Source organism: Taudactylus pleione, unplaced genomic scaffold, assembly GCF_031769625.1.
Source record: "Taudactylus pleione unplaced genomic scaffold, aTauple2 ptg000707l, whole genome shotgun sequence".
Classification (NCBI taxonomy): Eukaryota; Metazoa; Chordata; class Amphibia; order Anura; family Myobatrachidae; genus Taudactylus; species Taudactylus pleione.
The window spans coordinates 9487296-9507150 of NW_028285109.1; positions in this window are offsets into that span (position 1 = coordinate 9487296).

The window sequence follows — 19855 nt, forward strand, 5'->3', positions numbered from 1 at the left end:
CGCCATTTTCTCACTCGGCTGTGGACAGTGAAGAGGGAGGGTGGGAGTTAGGGCTGGCTGGGCTGTGTAGTGTAGTGTAGTGCAGAGTAGTGTTGTGCTGTGCTGTGCTGCGCTGTGCTGCTGTTGTCCACTATTTCAAAGTCCATAGGGACTGGCTGTGTTGTGCTGTGCTGCTGTTGTTAATAGGGGCTGTGTCCACTACTTCAAAGTCCATAGGGGCTGGCTGGACTGTGTTGTGCAGTCAGTTCTCCATAGGGGCTGTGTCCACTCCAAAGTCCTGTGCAGTGTCCCAGTCCTAAAGGGGTGCTGTAGTGTTGTCCAGGGGGTGCTCTGTCCATCAGGGGTGCTCCCCCCAAGTGCTAAAAAAATTATATTTTTTGTGTGTTTGTGAATTGTGTGCGCAGTAGCCGCACGTGCATCAACAAAGTAGTGCCAAGCGTGCGCCTGTGTCATAAGTAAAGGGCCGGCTGGCTTGACCGTTAAGGGGTGCTGTAACCCCCAAAGTACACTCCAGTCCAAACCAAAAAAAAAATTATTTTCTGTGTTTGTGAATTGTGTGCACAGTAGCCGTACGTGCATCAACAAAGTAGTGCCAAGCATGCGCCTGTGTCATAAGTAAAGGGCCGGCTGGCTTGACCATTAAAGGGTGCTGTAACCCCCAAAGTACACTCCAGTCCAAACCAAAAAAAAAATTATTTTCTGTGTTTGTGAATTGTGTGCGCAGTAGCCGCACGTGCATCAACAAAGTAGTGCCAAGCGTGCGCCTGTGTCATAAGTAAAGGGCCGGCTGGCTTGACCGTTAAAGGGTGCTGTAACCCCCAAAGTACACTCCAGTCCAAACCAAAAAAAAAATTATTTTCTGTGTTTGTGAATTGTGTGCGCAGTAGCCGCACGTGCATCAACAAAGTAGTGCCAAGCGTGCGCCTGTGTCATAAGTAAACGGCCGGCTGGCTTGACCGTTAAAGGGTGCTGTAACCCCCAAAGTACACTCCAGTTCAAACCAAAAAAATTATATTTTTTGTGTGTTTGTGAATTGTGTGCGCAGTAGCCGCACGTGCATCAACAAAGTAGTGCCAAGCGTGCGCCTGTGTCATAAGTAAAGGGCCGGCTGGCTTGACCGTTAAAGGGTGCTGTAACCCCCAAAGTACACTCCAGTCCAAACCCAAAAAAAAATTATTTTCTGTGTTTGTGAATTGTGTGCGCAGTAGCCGCACGTGCATCAACAAAGGAGCAGCGCCAAGCGTGCGCCTGTGTCCCATAAGTAAAGAGCAGGCTGGCTCATTTCTTAAAGGCTGGTGTAACCCACAAAGTGCACTACTCTCCAGCAAAAATAAAGAAATATTTTCTGTGTTTAGCCGCACGTATATATCAAATCGATATAACATAAATGGAGGACCAAACTTTCTCCGATAAAAATAAAATAGAGAAAGATCAAGAACCACTTCCTCCTAGTGCTGAAGCTGCTGCCACTAGTCATGACATAGACGATAACATGCCATCAACGTCGTCTGCCAAGGCCGATGCCCAATGTCATAATAGAGGGCACATACAATCCCAAATGACAAAGTTCAGGAAAATGACCTTGAAAAAAACATTTAAATCAGCTGAAGAGAAACGTAAACTTGCCAATATGCCATTTACGACACGGAGTGGCAAGGAACGGCTAAGGTCGATCCCTAGTATGTTCATGACTAGTGGTTCAGCTTCACATGACGATGGAAGCCCTCCTCCCACTAAAAAAATCAAAAGAGTTAAGCTGGCAAAAGCACAGCGAAGAACTGTGCTTTCTAAGAAGATATCACAAATCCCCAAGGAGAGTCCAAGTGTGGTGGTGGTTGCGATGCCTGACCTTCCCAGCACTGGACGGGAAGAGGTGGCTCTTTACACCATTTGCACGCCCCCTGCAAGTGCTGCAAGGAGCACCCACAGTCCACTTGCTGATATGCAAATTGAAGATGTCACTGTTGAAGTACAACAGGATGAGGATACTGGTGTAGCTGGCGCTGAGGAGGAAGTTGGCGAGGAGGATTCTGATGGTGATGTGGTTTGTTTAAATCAGGCTCCGGGGGAGACAGTTGTTGTCCGTGGGATGAAAAAGCCCATCACGGTCATGCCTGGGCAGAAGACCAAACATTCCACCTCTTTGGTCTGGCAATATTTCTATCCAAATCCGGACAACAACTGTCTTGCCATATGTACTTTATGTAAAGGTGGAATAAGTAGGGGTAGGGACGTTAACCACCTAGGAACATCCTCCCTTATACGGCACCTGCAGCGCGTTCATAATAAGTTACTGTCAAGTTCAGAAACTTTGGCTAAGACCGTAAGCAGTCCAGGGACACCTAAATCCCGTTGTCCTGTTGTATCCAAGCGCCTGCAAACCACACCGTCAACTCCCTCCTCGTCAATTTCCTCCTTAGTCAGGATCGGAAGTAGTCCTGCAGGCCATGTCACTGGCATGACTGACTCTCCTATCCCGGATTCCTCCGGAGGATCCTGCATTGCTACGCCTCCTGCTGCCGCTACTGCTGTTGCTGCTGCTGGGAGTCGTTCATCATCCCAGAGAGGAAGTAGGAACACCACTACTTTTACTAAACAATTGACCCTCCAACAGTCCTTAGCGAGGAGGATGAAGTACGACAGCAGTCATCCTGAAGCAAAACGTATAACTGAGGCCTTGACTGCTATGTTGGTGTTAGATGTGCGTCCGGTATCCGCCATTAGTGCAGTGGGATTTAGACAATTGCTGGAGGTAGTGTGACCCCGGTTCCAAATCCCGTCTAGATTCCACTTCACTAGGCAGGCGATACCGAGACTGTACAGAAACGTCAGAAAAAGTGTCCTCAGTGTCCTGAAAAATGCCGTTGTACCCAATGTCCACTTAACCACGGACATGTGGACAAGTGGAACAGGGCAGACTAAGGACTATATGACTGTGACAGCCCACTGGGTAGATGTATCACCTTACGCAGCAACAGCAGCAGCGTCACCAGTCGCAGCATCTCAGAAACGCCAGCTCGTTCCAAGGCAGGCTACGCTGTGTATCACCGGTTTCAGTAAGAGGCACACCGCCGACAACCTCTTAGAGAAACTGAGGGAAATCATCGCCCAGTGGCTTACCCCACTTAGACTCTCCTGGGGATTTGTGATATCTGACAACGCCACCAATATTGTGCGGGCATTACATCTGGGCAAATTCCAGCACGTCCCATGTTTTGCTCACACAATAAACTTGGTGGTGCAGAATTTTCTGAAAAGCGATAGGGGCGTGCAGGAGACGCTTTGGGTGGCCCGAAAAATTACAGGCCACTTTCGCCATTCAGTGACTGCGTGCCGAAGACTGGAGCACCAGCAAACACTCTTGAACCTGCCCCGCCATCACCTGAAGCAAGAGGTTGTGACGCGGTGGAACTCAACCCTCTATATGCTTCAGAGGATGGAGGAGCAGCAAAAGGCCATTCAAGCCTATACATCCACCTATGACATAGGCAAAGGAGGGGGTATGCACCTGACTCAAGCGCAGTGGAGAATGATTTCCGTGTTGTGCAAGGTTCTCCAGCCCTTCGAACTTGCCACACGTGAAGTCAGTTCAGACACTGCCAGCTTGAGTCAGGTCATTCCCCTCATCAGGCTTTTGCAGAAGCAGCTGGAGAAAGTGAAGGAGGAGCTAAGACGGAGCAATTCCGCTCGGCATGTGGGACTTGTGGATGAAGCCCTTCATTCGCTTTGCCAGGATTCCAGGGTGGTCAATCTGTTGAAATCAGACCACTACATTTTGGCCACCGTGCTCGATCCTAGGTTTAAAGCCTATGTGGTGTCTCTCTTTCCGGCCGACACAAGCCTGCAGAGGTGCAAAGACCTGCTGGTGAACACACTGTCAGCTGAAGCGGAACGTGACACGTCAACAGCTCCTTCATTTTCTCCCGCAACTGGGGCTGCCAGGAAAAAACTTAGGTATCCTAAGCAACCCGCTGGCGGTGATGCAGGGCAGGCAGGACCAAGTTTGGACATCTGGTCCGGACTGAAGGACCTGGCAACAATTTCTGACATGTCTACTGTCACTGCATATGATACTGTCACCATTGACAGAATGGTGGAGGATTACATCGGTGACAGCATCCAAGTAGGCATGGCAGACAGTCCATACCTGTACTGGCAGGAAAAAGAGGCAATTTGGAGGCCCCTGTACAAACTGGCTCTATTTTACCTGAGTTGCCCCCCCTCCAGTGTGTACTCCGAAAGAGTGTTTAGTGCAGCCGGGAACCTTGTCAGCGAAAGGCGTAGGAGGTTGCTTCCACAGAATGTGGAGAAGATGATGTTCATCAAAATGAATTATCAGCTCTTCCAGGGAGACCAGCCTCCAGAACGTACAGAGGGACCTGTGGTGGTGGATTCAAGTGGGGACGAGTTAATACTTTGTGAGGATGAGGATGTACACACTGAAGAGGGTGAGGAATCGGTGGATGAGGAGGATGAGGATGACATCTTGCCTCCGTAGAGCCAGTTTGTGCAGGGACACATTAATTGCCAGCTTGTTTTGTGGGGGCCCAAACGAACCAATCATTTCAGCCACAGTTGTGTGGCAGACCCTGGCGCTGAAATGATTGGTTTGTTAAAGTGTGCATGTCCTGTTTATACAACATAAGGGTGGGTGGGAGGGCCCAAGGACAATTCCATCTTGCACCTCTTTTTTTTCTTTGCATTATGTACAGTTTGGGGCCTAGTTTTTCAAACTGCCATCCTGTCTGCCACTGCAGTATCACGCCTAGATGGGTCACGTGTTTGTGCCGCCCACTCGTGTCACTTAGCATAGTCATCCAGCTACCTCGGTGCAACCTTTTGGACATAAAAACACTATTGTGAGGTGTGAGGTGTTCAGAATAGACTGGAAATGAGTGGAAATTAAGGTTATTGAGGTTAATAATAGCATAGGAGCAGAAAAACCTACAAATTCTGTGATTTTAGCTGTTTTTATGCTTTTTTTCAAAAAAATACAGATCCAAAACACAAAACTCAGAACCCAAAACACGGAAGGGTGGTTTTGGCAAAACCAATCCAGATCCAAAACACGAAGAAAGATCCAGATCCAAAACCAAAACACAAAACACGAAATGTGGCCGGTGCACACCCCTAATATATATATATATATATATATGCAGGGGCATAGGGAGGGCGGTTCCACTGGAACTCGAGCCAGAGAGTAGCTGCCAGCCTGCCGGGTCCGCAGCAGCGTCCTGTCCTGCCTTCCTGCTGCTCTAGTGAGACTCCGTGGTCAGAGGAGCTTGTGCTGAGCCCTGATTGGTGGAGCTCAGCACATGTTCATCTGACCCCAGCAGGAGGCGAGGCGACAGCAGCATGTCGACTTGGAAGAAGCTACAGGGTTCACATTAAGGTAGGTACCCCAGTTATGTCTATCACCCTCCCTGCCTGTATGTGTGTATGTGACCCTGTCTGTCTGTCTGTATGTATGTATGTGTGACCCTGCCTATATGTATGTATGTATGTGTGTGTGACCCTGCCTGTATGTATGTATGAAGCTATGTGTGACCCTGCCTGTATGTATGTATCTATGAATGTATGTGTGCCCCTGCCTGCATGTATGTATGTGTGACTCTCTGTATGTGTGTGTGTGTGTGTGTGTATGTATGTGTGTGTGACCCAGCATGCCTGTATGTATGTATGTTGTGTATGTAGGTATGTATGTGTGTGACCCAGCCTGTATGTATGTATGTGTGACCCTGCCTGTGTGTGTATGTATGTATGCATGTGACCCAGCCTGTCTGCATGTATGTATGTGTGACCCTGCCTGTATGTGTGTGTGTGTGTGTATGTATGTATGCATGTGTGACCCTGCCTGTATGTGTGTATGTATGTGTGACCCAGCCTGCCTGTATATATTTATGTATGTGTGACCCTTCCCATGTGTATGTATGTATGTATGTATGTGTGACCCTGCCTGTGTGTATGTATGTATGTATGTATATATATTATATATGTATGTGTGATCCAGCCTGTATGTGTATGAATGTATGTGTGACACTGCCTGCCTATATGTATGTATATATGTATTAGGGGTGTGCACCGGCCACTTTTCGTGTTTTGTGTTTTGGTTTTGGATCTGGATCTTTCTTCGTGTTTTGGATCTGGATTGGTTTTGCCAAAACCACCCTTCCGTGTTTTGGGTTCTGGGTTTTGTGTTTTGGATCTGTATTTTTTTTTTTAAAAAAAGCATAAAAACAGCTAAAATCACAGAATTTGTAGGTTTTTCTGCTCCTATGCTATTATTAACCTCAATAACCTTAATTTCCACTCATTTCCAGTCTATTCTGAACACCTCACACCTCACAATAGTGTTTTTATGTCCAAAAGGTTGCACCGAGGTAGCTGGATGACTATGCTAAGCGACACGAGTGGGCGGCACAAACACGTGGTCCATCTAGGAGTGACACCGCAGTGGCAGACAGGATGGCAGTTTGAAAAACTAGGCCCCAAACAGTACATAATGCAAAGAAAAAAAAGAGGTGCAAGATGGAATTGTCCTTGGGCCCTCCCACCCACTCTTATGTTGTATAAACAGGACATGCACACTTTAACAAACCAATCATTTCAGTGCCAGGGTCTGTCACACGACTGTGGCTGAAATGATTGGTTCGTTTGGGCCCCCACAAAACAAGCTGGCAATTAATGTGTCCCTGCACAAACTGGCTCTACGGAGGCAAGATGTCATCCTCATCCTCCTCATCCACCGATTCCTCACCCTCTTCAGTGTTGTGTACATCCTCATCCTCACAGAGTATTAATTCGTCCCCGCTGGAATCCACAACCACAGGTCCCTCTGTACGTTCTGGAGGCTGGTCTCCCTGGAAGAGTTGATAATTCATTTTTATGAACATCATCTTCTCCACATTTTGTGGAAGCAACCTCCTACGCCTTTCGCTGACAAGGTTCCTGGCTGCACTAACCACTCTTTCGGAGTACACACTGGAGGGGGGGCAACTCAGGTAAAATAGAGCCAGTTTGTACAGGGGCCTCCAAATTGCCTCTTTTTCCTGCCAGTACAGGTACGGACTGTCTGACATGCCTACTTGGATGCTGTCACCGCTGCTTTAACAGACAGACATATGCTTGTCACTGCTGCTTTGAGGATGCAGGTGCGGCTACAGCCCACACAATTCACAAAGACAGAAAAAAAAAGAAGAATTTTTTTATTGTTTGTGGAGCGCACTTTGAGGGTTACACCACCCTTTAACAGACAGACGCACGCTTGTCGCTGCTGCTTTAAGGATGCAGGTGTGGCTACAGCCCACACATTTCACAAAGACAGAAAAAAAAAAGAAGAATTTTTTTATTGTTTGTGGAGCGCACTTTGAGGGTTACACCACCCTTTAACAGACAGACGCACGCTTGTCGCTGCTGCTTTGAGGATGCAGGTGGAATCTAGACGGGATTTGGAACCGGGGACACACTACCTCCATCAATTGTCTAAATCCCACTGCACTAATGGCGGATACCGGACGCACGTCTAACACCAACATAGCAGTCAAGGCCTCAGTTATACGTTTTGCTTCAGGATGACTGCTGTCGTACTTCATCCTCCTCGCTAGGGACTGTTGGAGGGTCAATTGTTTAGTAAAAGTAGTGGTGTTCCTACTTCCTCTCTGGGATGATGAACAACTCCCAGCAGCAGCAACAGCACTAGGAGGAAGTGGTTCTTGATCTTTCCCTATTTTATTTTTATCGGAGAAAGTTTGGTCCTCCATTTATGTTATATTGATATATACGTGCGGCTAAGGCGCACACAAACACAGAAAATATTTTTTATTTTTGCTGGAGAGTAGTGCACTTTGTGGGTTACACCACCCTTTAAGAAATGAGCCAGCCAGCCCTTTACTTATGGGACACAGGCGCATGCTTGGCGCTGCTCCTTTGTTGATGCACGTGCAGCCACAGTGCACACAATTCACAAACACAGGAAAAATTTTTTATTTTGTTTGGAGTGCCCTTTGGGGGTTACAGCACCCTGTAGCGGTCAATCCAGCCGGCCCTTTATTTATGGGACACAGGCGCACGCTTGGCACTACTTTGTTGATGCACGTGCGGCTACTGCGCACACAATTCACAAACAGAAAAAAATATATATTTTTATTTTGTTTGGAGTGCCCTTTGGGGGTTACAGCACCCTTTAGCGGTCAATCCAGCCGGCCCTTTATTTATGGGACACAGGCGCACGCTTGGCACTACTTTGTTGATGCACGTGCAGCTACTGCGCACACAATTCACAAACACACAAAAATATTTTTTTTTATTTTGTTTGGAGTGCCCTTTGGGGGTTACAGCACCCTTTAGCGGTCAATCCAGCCAGCCCTTTATTTATGGGACACAGGCGCATGCTTTCCACTACTTTGTTGATGCACGTGCGGCTACTGCGCACACAATTCACAAACACAAAAAAAATATTTTTTTTATTTTGTTTGGAGTGCCCTTTGGGGGTTACAGCACCCTTTAGCGGTCAATCCAGCCGGCCCTTTATTTATGGGACACAGGCGCACGCTTGCAACTACTTTGTTGATGCATGTGCGGCTACTGCGCACACAATTCACAAACACAAAAAAATATATTTTTTTATTTTGTTTGGAGTGCCCTTTGGGGGTTACAGCACCCTTTAACGGACAAGCCAGCCGGCCTTTTATTTATGGGACACAGGCGCACGCTTGGCGCTGCTCCTTTGTTGATGCACGTGCAGCCACAGTGCACACAATTCACAAACACAGAAAAAATATTATTTTTTTTTGCACTTGGGGGAGCACCCCTGACGGACAGAGCACCCCCTGGACAACACTACAGCACCCCTTTAGGACTGGGACACTGCACAGGACTTTGAAGTAGTGGACACAGCCCCTATGGACAACTGACTGCACAACACAGTCCAGCCAGCCGCTATGGACTTTGAAGTAGAGGACACAGCCCCTATGGACCACAGCAGCACAGCACAGCACAACACTACACTGCACTACACTACACAGCCCAGCCAGCCCTAACTCCCACCCTCCCTCTTCACTGTCCACAGCCGAGTGAGAAAATGGCGCCGACGCGGGTACCTTATATAGGATCCAAAACCCGCGAGACCCGGAAGGCGGGATGATCACGTTTTGCCTCGATTTCAGATCCGAGTCAGGCGAGAAAAGTCGAGCTTGACTCGGATCGGCCTCGGATCGGGGGGGCTCGGATTTCAGAAATCCGAACCCGCTCACCCCTAATATGTATGAATGTGTGACCCTGCCTGTATGTATGTGCGACCATGCCTTAATGTGTATGTTTGTTTGTTTGTATGTATGTATGTGTGACCCTGCCTTATATGTATATGTATATATGTATAGATATGGTTATATTATGTAGCACACACTTTTTTCTTTTGGGACGGGGGTGCGGTAGCTTTGCTCATGCTCCAGGCACCCTGGCCACATGCTACACCTCTGTATACAGTCAGGTGCATAAATATTGGGACATTGACAGAATGTTCATATTTTGGCCTCTATTCACCACCACAATGGCTTTGAAATGAAACAAACAAGATGTGCTTTAACTGCAGACTTTCAGATTTAATTTGAGGGTAATTACATACAAATCAGTTGAACGGTGTAGGAATTACAACGGTTTCTATATGTGCCTCCCACTTTTTAAAGGGCCAAAAGTAATGGGACTATCAACTCAAAAGCTATTTCATGGACAGGTGTGGGCAGGGCAGTTTCTAGCCAATCTGGCTCCCAGTGCGAGCATTCAAAATGCCCCCCCCCCTATAATATTTATTTCTCTGAGCCATGCAATCAGTGGCATCACTAATAATGCCATCATATTTTAACTATATGAAATACTTCCTGTAAGGTACTTTGTATTACCAAATGATAAGTTATAAAATGTGGTTTTTAATAATAACATAGAAAACCATATTTCATGACAATCTGGCATCTTCTAAATTGCAGTGTTCTATAAGCTTCCTGTGGATTGGGACTCGAGGTGGGGTCACAGAAAATATGTTATATTAACACATAATGTACATACTGAATCTTGCCTATTTAATTTTTCTATTTGAGGAACTGGAAGCCTCTCTCTGCTGCCTGCGTGCCGTGCTCCGGCGTGTGTCATCACCACTGCAGTCCAGCCCAGGCAGTCACACACTGTCCCGACGGGCTGGCGTCCCCTCACAGAAGTCTTACATTTGGGTCTTTCTGTTAGGTAAAGCTGGCTCTTCATTGGGCTAGGTCACACATATAGAAAAGGGAAGGAATTTTCCCAATTGGACAAGCCCCAGCTTAGCAGTTGTAGAGGATTAGATAGTGTTCACTGTAGGAATTTTTTAGGGCAAGGAGTGTTGAACGCAGAGAATAACACATCTGTGCATACCAAAGCAGAGCTGTAACTACACATTTTCATGCCCTGTGTACATAAAGAACATTAGTGTCCCATCCATATTAGAAGCAGGCGGAGTGCACCAAAGAAAAAACAGTTGTGGTTTCCCTGGGAAGGTGCGTGACCACACAATAGTACCCCCAATTCGAATTATGCCACACAGTAATGTCCCTTCTTCACATTACACTGCACCGTAGTGTCCCTTAGTCACATTACACCACCCAGTAGTGCCCATTCACCTTAAACCACAGAGCCCATTCACGTTATGCCACACAAAGCCCATTAACATTATGCAACACAGTAATAAACGTATACACATTATGCCACACAGTAGTAGACCCTTTCATGTAAAAATTACAAAAAAAAAAACATTAATGGCCAGTCAATGTTCCTATCATAAATCTTGCATTTATATTTGTAATTTCTTAAAAATTCAAAGTAATTAAACTCAGCACTGCCAGACCTGTCACACAACCTGTGTGTAGTAATCAGGCTGAGAACTGTCTTCCCCAGTACACAACATGTGTGTAGTGATCATGCTGAGCGCCGCCAACCCATTCACACATCTGGTGTGTAGTGACCATGCTGAGGCCACCAGCCCATTCACACAACCGGTGTGTAGTGATCATGCTGAGGGATGCCAGTCCTGTCACACAACCTGTGTGTAGTAATTGTGCACAGTAATCATGCTGAGGGCTGCCAGCCCTGTCACACAACCTGTGTGTAGTATATACATGATTTTCCCTGACACATGTAGTCTCACCTCTTCTCACATCTAACTGCAGCACTCACTTCTCCTCACACCTCCCCTCCCCTCACAGCGGCACTCCTCTCCTCACACCTACCTTACCTCACCTCTCCTCACACCTACCTTCCCTTAATACAGCACTCACCTCTCCTCACACCTACCTTACCTCAGTGCAGCACTCACCTCTCCTCACACCTACCTCCCCTCACTGCACACTCTCCTCTCCTCACACCTACCTTACCTCACAGCGGCAATCCTCTCCTCACACCTACCTCCCCTCACTGCAGCACTCACCTCTCCTCACACTTACCTCCCCTCAATACAGCACTCACCTCTCCTCACACCTACCTCCCCTCAATGCAGCACTCACCTCTCCTCACACCTACCTCCCCTCACTGCAGCACTCACCTCTCCTCACACCTACCTTACCTCAGTGCAGCACTCACCTCTCCTCACACCTACCTCCCCTCACTGCACACTCTCCTCTCCTCACACCTACCTTACCTCACAGCGGCAATCATCTCCTCACACCTACCTCCCCTCACAGCGGCACTCCTCTCCTCACATCTACCTCCCCTCACTGCAGCACTCACCTCTCCTCACACCTACCTTACCTCACTGTAGCACTCACCTCTCCTCACACCTACCTCCCCTCACGGCAGCACTCACCTCTTCTCACACCTACCTTACCTCACTGCAGCACTCACCTCTCCTCACACCTACCTCCCCTCACAGCGGCACTCCTCCTCACACCTATCTTACCTCAGTGCAGCACTCACCTCTCCTCACACCTATCTTACCTCACTGCAGCACTCACCTCTCCTCACACCTACCTCCCCTCACTGCAGCACTCACCTCTCCTCACACCTACCTTATCTCACTGCAGCACTCACCTCTCCTCACACCTACCTACTCTCACTGCAGCACTCACCTCTCCTCACACCTACCTTACCTCACTGCAGCACTCACCTCTCCTCACACCTACCTCCCATCACTGCAGCACTCACCTCTCCTCACACCTACCTTACCTCACTGCAGCACTCTCCTCTCCTCACACCTAACTTACCTCACTGTAGCAGTCACCTCTCCTCACAAGACCACTCACCTCTCCTGACACCACTCATGTCACTGTAGCACTCACCTAGAGCTCCTCATCCCCCCCCTCACTGTAGCACTAACCCCCATTCACCATCTGTACACACACAGCCCCTTCACTATCTGTACACACACACAGCCCCCCTTCACCACCTGTACACAGTTACACACCCAGCCCCCCTTCACCACCTGTACACACACAGCTCCCCCTTCACCATCTGTACAGTTACACACCCAGCCCCCCTTCACCACCTGTACACACACAGCCCCCCTTCACCATCTGTACAGTTACTCTCATAGCCCCCCTTCACCACCTGTACACACACAGCCCACTTCACCATTTGTACAGTTACACACACCCACAGCCCCCCCCTTCACCATCTGTACACACAGTAGACTCTTCATCGGTATGTGTACACACATAGCTCCGCCCCTCATAAGGTGCCGGCCACGCGGACCTACAGCCATTTAGGGCGGCCACGCGGCTGCCCCTGATTGGCTGCCGGTCTGCGAGCTGTTATTGGTTCACGCGACCAGTGCCAGTGGACAAATTTAAAAAGAACTTGCCTCGGGGAGGACTGGGACTGTAATAGATAGTCCCAGCGCCAGCTGCTAGATGCCCGCACGTAGAGATCACTCAGCCCCTGTCACCCGGCTGGTCTGGCTGCGGTCCCTGCTGCTCCACCTGCCGCTGCTTAGGGTGCCGGTGTGTGCCCTGATTGGAGACCACTGTCAGTCAAACTGTCTGAAGGGGTCAGTGTGAAGCGCCCCGTGCAATTGCACGGGTCGCCTGCCCTTAGAAACGGCCCTGGGTGTGGGCTATGCCCTTGTTATTTCATTATCAATTAAGCAGGTTAAAGGTCTGGAGTTGATTCTAGGTGTGACATTTGCATTTGGAATCAGTTGCTGTTGACTCTCAATATAAGATCCAAAGAGCTGTCACTATCAGTGAAGCAAGCCATCATTAGGTTGAAAAAACAAAACAAACCCATCAGAGAGATAGCAAAAATATTAGGTGTGGCCAAATCAACTGTTTGGAACATTCTTAAAAAGAAAGAACGCAGCGGAGAGCTCAGCAACACCAAAAGACCCGGAAGACCACGGAAAACAACTGTGGTGGATGACAGAAGAATTATTTTCCTGGTGAAGAAAAACCCCTTCACAACAGTTGGCCAAATCAAGAACACTTTCCAGGAGGTAGGTGTATATGTGTCAAAGTCAACAATCAAGAGAAGACTTCACAAGAGTGAATATAGAGGGATCACCACAAGATGTAAACAATTGGTGAGCCTCAAAAACAGGAAGACCAGATTAGAGTTTGCCAAACAACATCTAAAAAAGCCATTACAGTTCTGGAACAACATCCTATGGACAGATGAGACAAAGATAAACTTGTACCAGAGTGATGGGAAGAGAAGAGTATGGAGAAGGAAAGGAACTGCTCATGATCCAAAACATACCACCTCATAAAGTGAAGCATGGTGGTGATAGTGTCATGGCGTGGGCATGTATGGCTGCCAATGGAACTGGTTCCCTTGTATTTATTGATGATGTGACTGCTGACAAAAGCAGCAGAATGAATTCTGAAGTGTTTTGGGCAATATTATATTCTCATATTCAGTCAAATGCTTCAGAACTCATTGGACGGCACTTCATAGTGCAGATAGACAATGACCCAAAGCATACTGCAAAAGCAACCAAAGAGTTTTTTGAGGCTAAAAAGTAGAATGTTATGCAATGGCCAAGTCAATCCCCTGACCTGAATCTGATTGAGCATGCATTTCACTTGATGAAGACAAAACTGAAGGGAAAATGCCCCAAGAACAAGCAGGAACTGAAGACATTTGCAGTAGAGGCCTGGCACAGCATCACCATGGATGAAACCCAGCGTCTGGTGATGTCTATGCGTTCCAGACTTCAGGCTGTAATTGCCTGCAAAGGATTTGCAACAAAGTATTAAAAAGTGAAAGTTAGATTTAGGATTGTTTAGTTTGTCCCATTACTTTTGGCCCCTTAAAAAGTGGGAGGCACATACAGAAACCGTTGTAATTCCTACACCGTTCACCTGATTTGGATGTAATTACCCTCAAATTAAATCTGAAAGTCTGCAGTTAAAGCACATCTTGTTTGTTTCATTTCAAAGCCAGTGTGGTGGTGAATAGAGGCCAAAATATGAAAATTCTGTCAATGTCCCAATATTTATGCACCTGACTGTATATATATATATAGAGAGAGAGAGAGAGAGAGAGAGAGAGAGAGAGAGAGAGAGAGAGCAAGTGAAGCTGATAAAAAGGCGACCAATGTGCTAATAAATACTTTGGTAAGGTGCTAGATGAGTCATTAGAATAAATAAATAAATAATGCAAGACTGAAAAAATATGTGCAATAAACGCAAATGAATATGATATCAAAGTGTTATAAAGTGCATATAGTATTATATAAATGACAAATATAAATATAATTAAAAAAGGGGTAATTTATTACAAATAACAGCTGACCCTAACATATAGGGCAGTACAATAATTAATAATTAATTCCCTTGAAGAAGTCCACCATATGGACGAAACGCGTTGGTGACTCCTGGTTCCAGCCTTACATGAACTTACCTATTTGTGATCCAGATAAGCCCTCCATTCCTTATCCCTACCCTTTTAAATTTTAATTTTTATTTGCATTTCTCTATTTTTAGATTAAATTAATTATTGTACTGCCCTATATGTTAGGGTCAGCTGTTATTTGTAATAAATTACCCCTTTTTTAATTATATTTATATTTTTCATTTATATAATACTATATGCACTTTATAACACTTTGATATCATATTCATTTGCGTTTATTGCACTTATTTTCTCAGTCTTGCATACTTGCACATTATTTATTTATTTATTCTAATGACTCATCTAGCACCTTACCAAAGTATTTATTAGCACATTGGTCGCTTTTTTATCAGCTTCACTTGCTCCATTTTAATTTTTTAACAAATCACCATTGTTATCACATTGCTGTAGAGCTGACACCTATACCATTAGGGAGTGCTTTTATCTTTGGTGCATTATATTTATCTCCCTGTGATTTTATGAGTTTTGAATATTGATTTTATATATATATTTAGAAAGTAAAGTGTTCTTTTAGTTCACTTGGCGCTGTAGTCTATGATATATATATATATATATATATATATATAGTCCTTTCAGAGGAGCCTTTCCATAAATAAATAACAGACGCTGGTAATGTGGACTTAACCGTTGCACACTGCTACCCATTCAGGTTTAGCACTGTGTTCTAGTAAGTTATTGCCAAGTATTCAATAATAGCAATATAAATAATAAAAATTACAAACACACACATATTACAATTACACACACACACACACACTCAGTCAGGGGCGTAGCCAGAACTTTGTAGGCCCCATGGCAACATTTGGAAGGGGCCCTTCCCCAATGCTTCTAAAGAGACACCTCTCTCCACAGTGGTTATTCATATTATGCCCCATATTATTCTCCTGATTAATTTCATGTACCACAGAATAAATAGTGCCCTAGTTAATTTTATGCTCCATAGAAGTGCCATAGTTCACATTATACAACACAGTTCCACCAGTTCATATTATCCCACATTTTATTCCCCTCAGCTCACAATATGCCACATTATAGTGCTGCCTGTACACATTATTCCACACAGTGCCTCCAGTTCTTATTATGCCACACAGGGGTCATTGACCAACCAGCTCCTACCTGAGGAGGACACTTCCTTATACAGGAAATTCCACTTAGAGTGGAGATTCAGAAGTGGGTGCTAAATAAACTCAGTCGCAATATCAATGTTTTGGTTTTGTGCACAAACTGCACTGCGCATGTGCAGATATGGTCCTGCGTGTCGTCGGATGCAGTCGGCTACAGATGTTGGTTGATCGACAGTCTGCTCCTTTTGGGGGCGAGGAAGGGGAAGCGTTTAAAAAACATGGGTGTCGTCCCCATTTTTGAGGTGTGCCGAAGCCAGCTACTGTGTCTTCCGATGCAGTTTAGTAGGGATGGACATTCTGAGCAACCTTAGGATTACTCTATTGTCTTATGGTCCGTGCGATATTGCCGATGGTGATCAGATGCTGTGTCTACAGACGCAGGCAGCAAATCTGAGTAGCTGGAGGTGGACTTCTCATTACTGAAGACAGCACCTAAAGCTTTAGCATACCTTCTTAGATCTGCTGTTACTACCAAAGGCATAGCACAGACACTACTTGCAGGGACACTACTCTCTTTCAGGGACAGTCCTAATCACAAAGCTCACCTCACAGTTTCGCAAACGCTGTAAAACAAGGTGAAACCTACTCTCTGACAGTGTTGGGCTTACTGATTAGCTCAGCTCACTGATTAGCTTTAGCTCTGTGAGCGTGAAACAGGAGTGTGGGAGATGGACCATATCAATGTGGAGCTTTATTGAGGTAGAGATGGAGATCACCACTGCCATGTATACAGTATATATTGCTATATATTTGTGTGTGTGTTTAACCTCGTCAAGGAAATATTAACCAGCCACACATGTGTACATTGGTCTTTGGTGGTTGTTAAGTATGAAATGACTCCATACATTCTGGACACACTGAATCTTTGCATTTCCCGCATATGTAGCGAGTACATCTGGTACAGTTTTTGTCATGACTTGTGGAGAATTTTTAAAATCCATCTTTATCGGATCATGTCCAACTCCATCCAATCTTATTTCAGGTACAACCTTTTGCTTTTTTGGTGGCGTTTCCACAGAGTTAGAAGGCCTTCCCCTTTTTTTTGGTGTTTTCGCCCATTTGAATTAATATTGCTGCAATTCCCACTTTGAATTCTAGTAAACTCATGTTTGATTTCTCGCCATATTTGAATGCAATCCTATGGTAAAATTTTGATTTTTGATTGAATGAGGGTAGTGAGAAACAGTGGTGGATTAAACCTAGGGGCTGCAGCCTCCCCAGTAAAATCCTCTACCTCAGTGAGCCAGTTGCAGTTTGTAACTATACTGGCTACACTGTGACTGGAGGTGTCTACCTGCCAGTCATGCACAGGATAGGCAGCCCCAGGGAAAGGTGTCCACTCCACCTGGGACTCCCAGCCTGGGTTGTGATTAGCAGAGAGCAACTTCAAGTGGAAGCTGTTGCTCTGCCTTTCATGCTTCTAGGGGCTACAGCCAACACAGTCCTTAGAAGCCGGTATGATGCGCATGCACTGCGCCGCCGCCGCTCATGCGCCGGTCCCAACGCCTGACAGCTCCATTGCACAGGTGACGGAGCAGGCCAGCCATAGCAGCAGCAGTGGCAGCCTCCCCTCAGGTAATAGGTTAGGAGACGCTGCTGGTGAGCAATCCTACTATCGCACATATCTACTCCCTCATAGCTTGGTGTATTGGTTGACAGCAAATGTCCTTGTTACTTGGACATGCTCCTTTCGTTTCCTGTCCCATCTGGAGATGACATCTTGTGGTTCTATTCCTGCATGTGTAGAGATCAACCCATAGCCGGCCGTGCTGCAGGGTATTGTGCATGTGCAAACAGGGTTTCACGCATGGGCAAATCTTATGAATACTATTTTCCATCAAATTCTGTTAATGTGATGTGAGTTTACTGTTGCAAATTGTTGTTGAATATTTGTGATGTTTCATAATCGAATGCACAGAAATTATAAATGCATTGTCTGTAAATAGATTTTAATAATGATTTTATTGACCGACTTAGTTAAAAATATATATTCAAACTTCAGAGTTTTGGAATTAAAAATACATTTTATTTCTACTTCAGGGTCCATAGAGTATCCACAGGATACCTTGGGGTATAGGTGATGACGTCAGGCATCGGGCACCATAGAGTTAAAGCTTTCAGCCTCCCAGGATGCACTAGGGTCCCCCTCCTATACCCCGCCCCCGAGCCAAGGCATCTCAGTTTAGTTTGGTGCCCGGCCGGAGTCGGATGCACCTGTTAGAGGGGGGCCATGAAGAGCCCCTGAAGTTTTCGTCTTTGCAGCTGTGGCTGCACATCTGGAAGTACAGCATGAACAGTCAGTCCTGACGTCCATGCTGTCTTCCCTACACCCCCGCCGGTACCAGAACGCCGGTACCGATCCGGGGATGCTGGTAAGCATCTGGGGTCACAGCTAGCGTTGACCCCAGATGTTTGGGACCATGGCCGGATCCAAGGGGGACTACAAGGTAAGCAGCAGGGTCCCACGGTGGGACCCTGCTGAACATGGTCCTAAGTCCCCGGGCAGGGATCTCCCTGGGGACTGGCTGCAGCGTGGAGCCAGGTACTAACCTGCGCTTCCACTACCCCCCTGGGACAGCGGACGGCGGCAGAGCGGTAGCGCTGCGGCGTCCCAGGGGTTAAATGCATGCCAGGGGAGCGCGCCTTCCCTGTCTCACAGCCGGCGCCTCCCCCGCTGCACACAGCCCTCTCTGCTCTAGCTGACTGGTCCTGTGTCAGCGCTCCTCCCCCAGGCCGGCCTCCTCTCTGCTCGGTGGCCATCTTTGGAAGAAGCATGATGAGCGCTGCTGGACGCTGATGAACGGTGGCATCGCGGTCTGGGTCCCCCTGCATACCTCTCTTCCGTTGGATTAAGGTCTGTGTATGCAGCGCTGTGTCCTACCAGGCTCTGAGTCTGCGTAGTTGAGGATCAGCGCTGATAGTGCAGGAATTGATTTGTTTGCATTGTATGTGACCTATGCTAGCGTCTGCTGCCTGTACTTTCTTTTTCTTCTGTCAGCATTTCACTGTCCCTGATCTTTCTGCTAAAGCCCTTGCGGTGCGGTGCTTGCAGGGTGGTCTCACACTATACTAACGAGTATCAGTGAGAGGGGTCACATACTTACCATTATGTCTGAAAGTGACTTTCTTCTCCAGCTTTTATGTACTACATGCAAGGTACCTATAGCGGAGGGGGACGGTAGCGCGGAGGGGCTATGTCGGAAGTGTTATTCATTGACGCGGCCGATTACGGTCACGGCTCCGGTACAGGAGCCGCCCTGGGCTTGTTTCGCCAAAGCGCTTACAACCCTCGTGGGCCAGTTAGCTCCGCAGCCTGCCTTCACTCAGATGGGATTGTCCCCGCAGTCAGTGGTGACGTCACCCATGCAGGGTTTCCCAAGACAATTGATGGTACCCCACAGTCTCCCTATTTCCCCTCCTCAGGTCTCTCATGAGCCTGCGTGGGTTAATTCGTTAACAAGCTCTGTACAGCATTTGTCAGAAGTGTTGCAAGGGGAGTCTGTGATGCGGCCTCACAAGCGGCCGGTGGCGTCTCTGTCTGCTCCTTATGAGGATGACGACGGGACGTCCGATGATGGGGAGATTCTGGATCTTTCTGACCAGGAACCTTCACCGTCCTAAAGAGTCGGACGCTAAGTCTAAGGTTTATATACCTGGCCTTATTCGTGCAGTCCGTACTGCTTTAGTTATTGAGGATGAGGAGCCTCCCGTATCAAAATCCAAATACGCCTTTTTCAAGGATGTTAAGGGAGATGCCACAGTGTTTCCTCTTTCGGGACAATTAGTGGACCACCTAGAGGAAGCGTGGAAACAGCCAGGCAAACGTTATCAGCCTCAAAGGTGTTTAGCAGTGGCGTATCCGT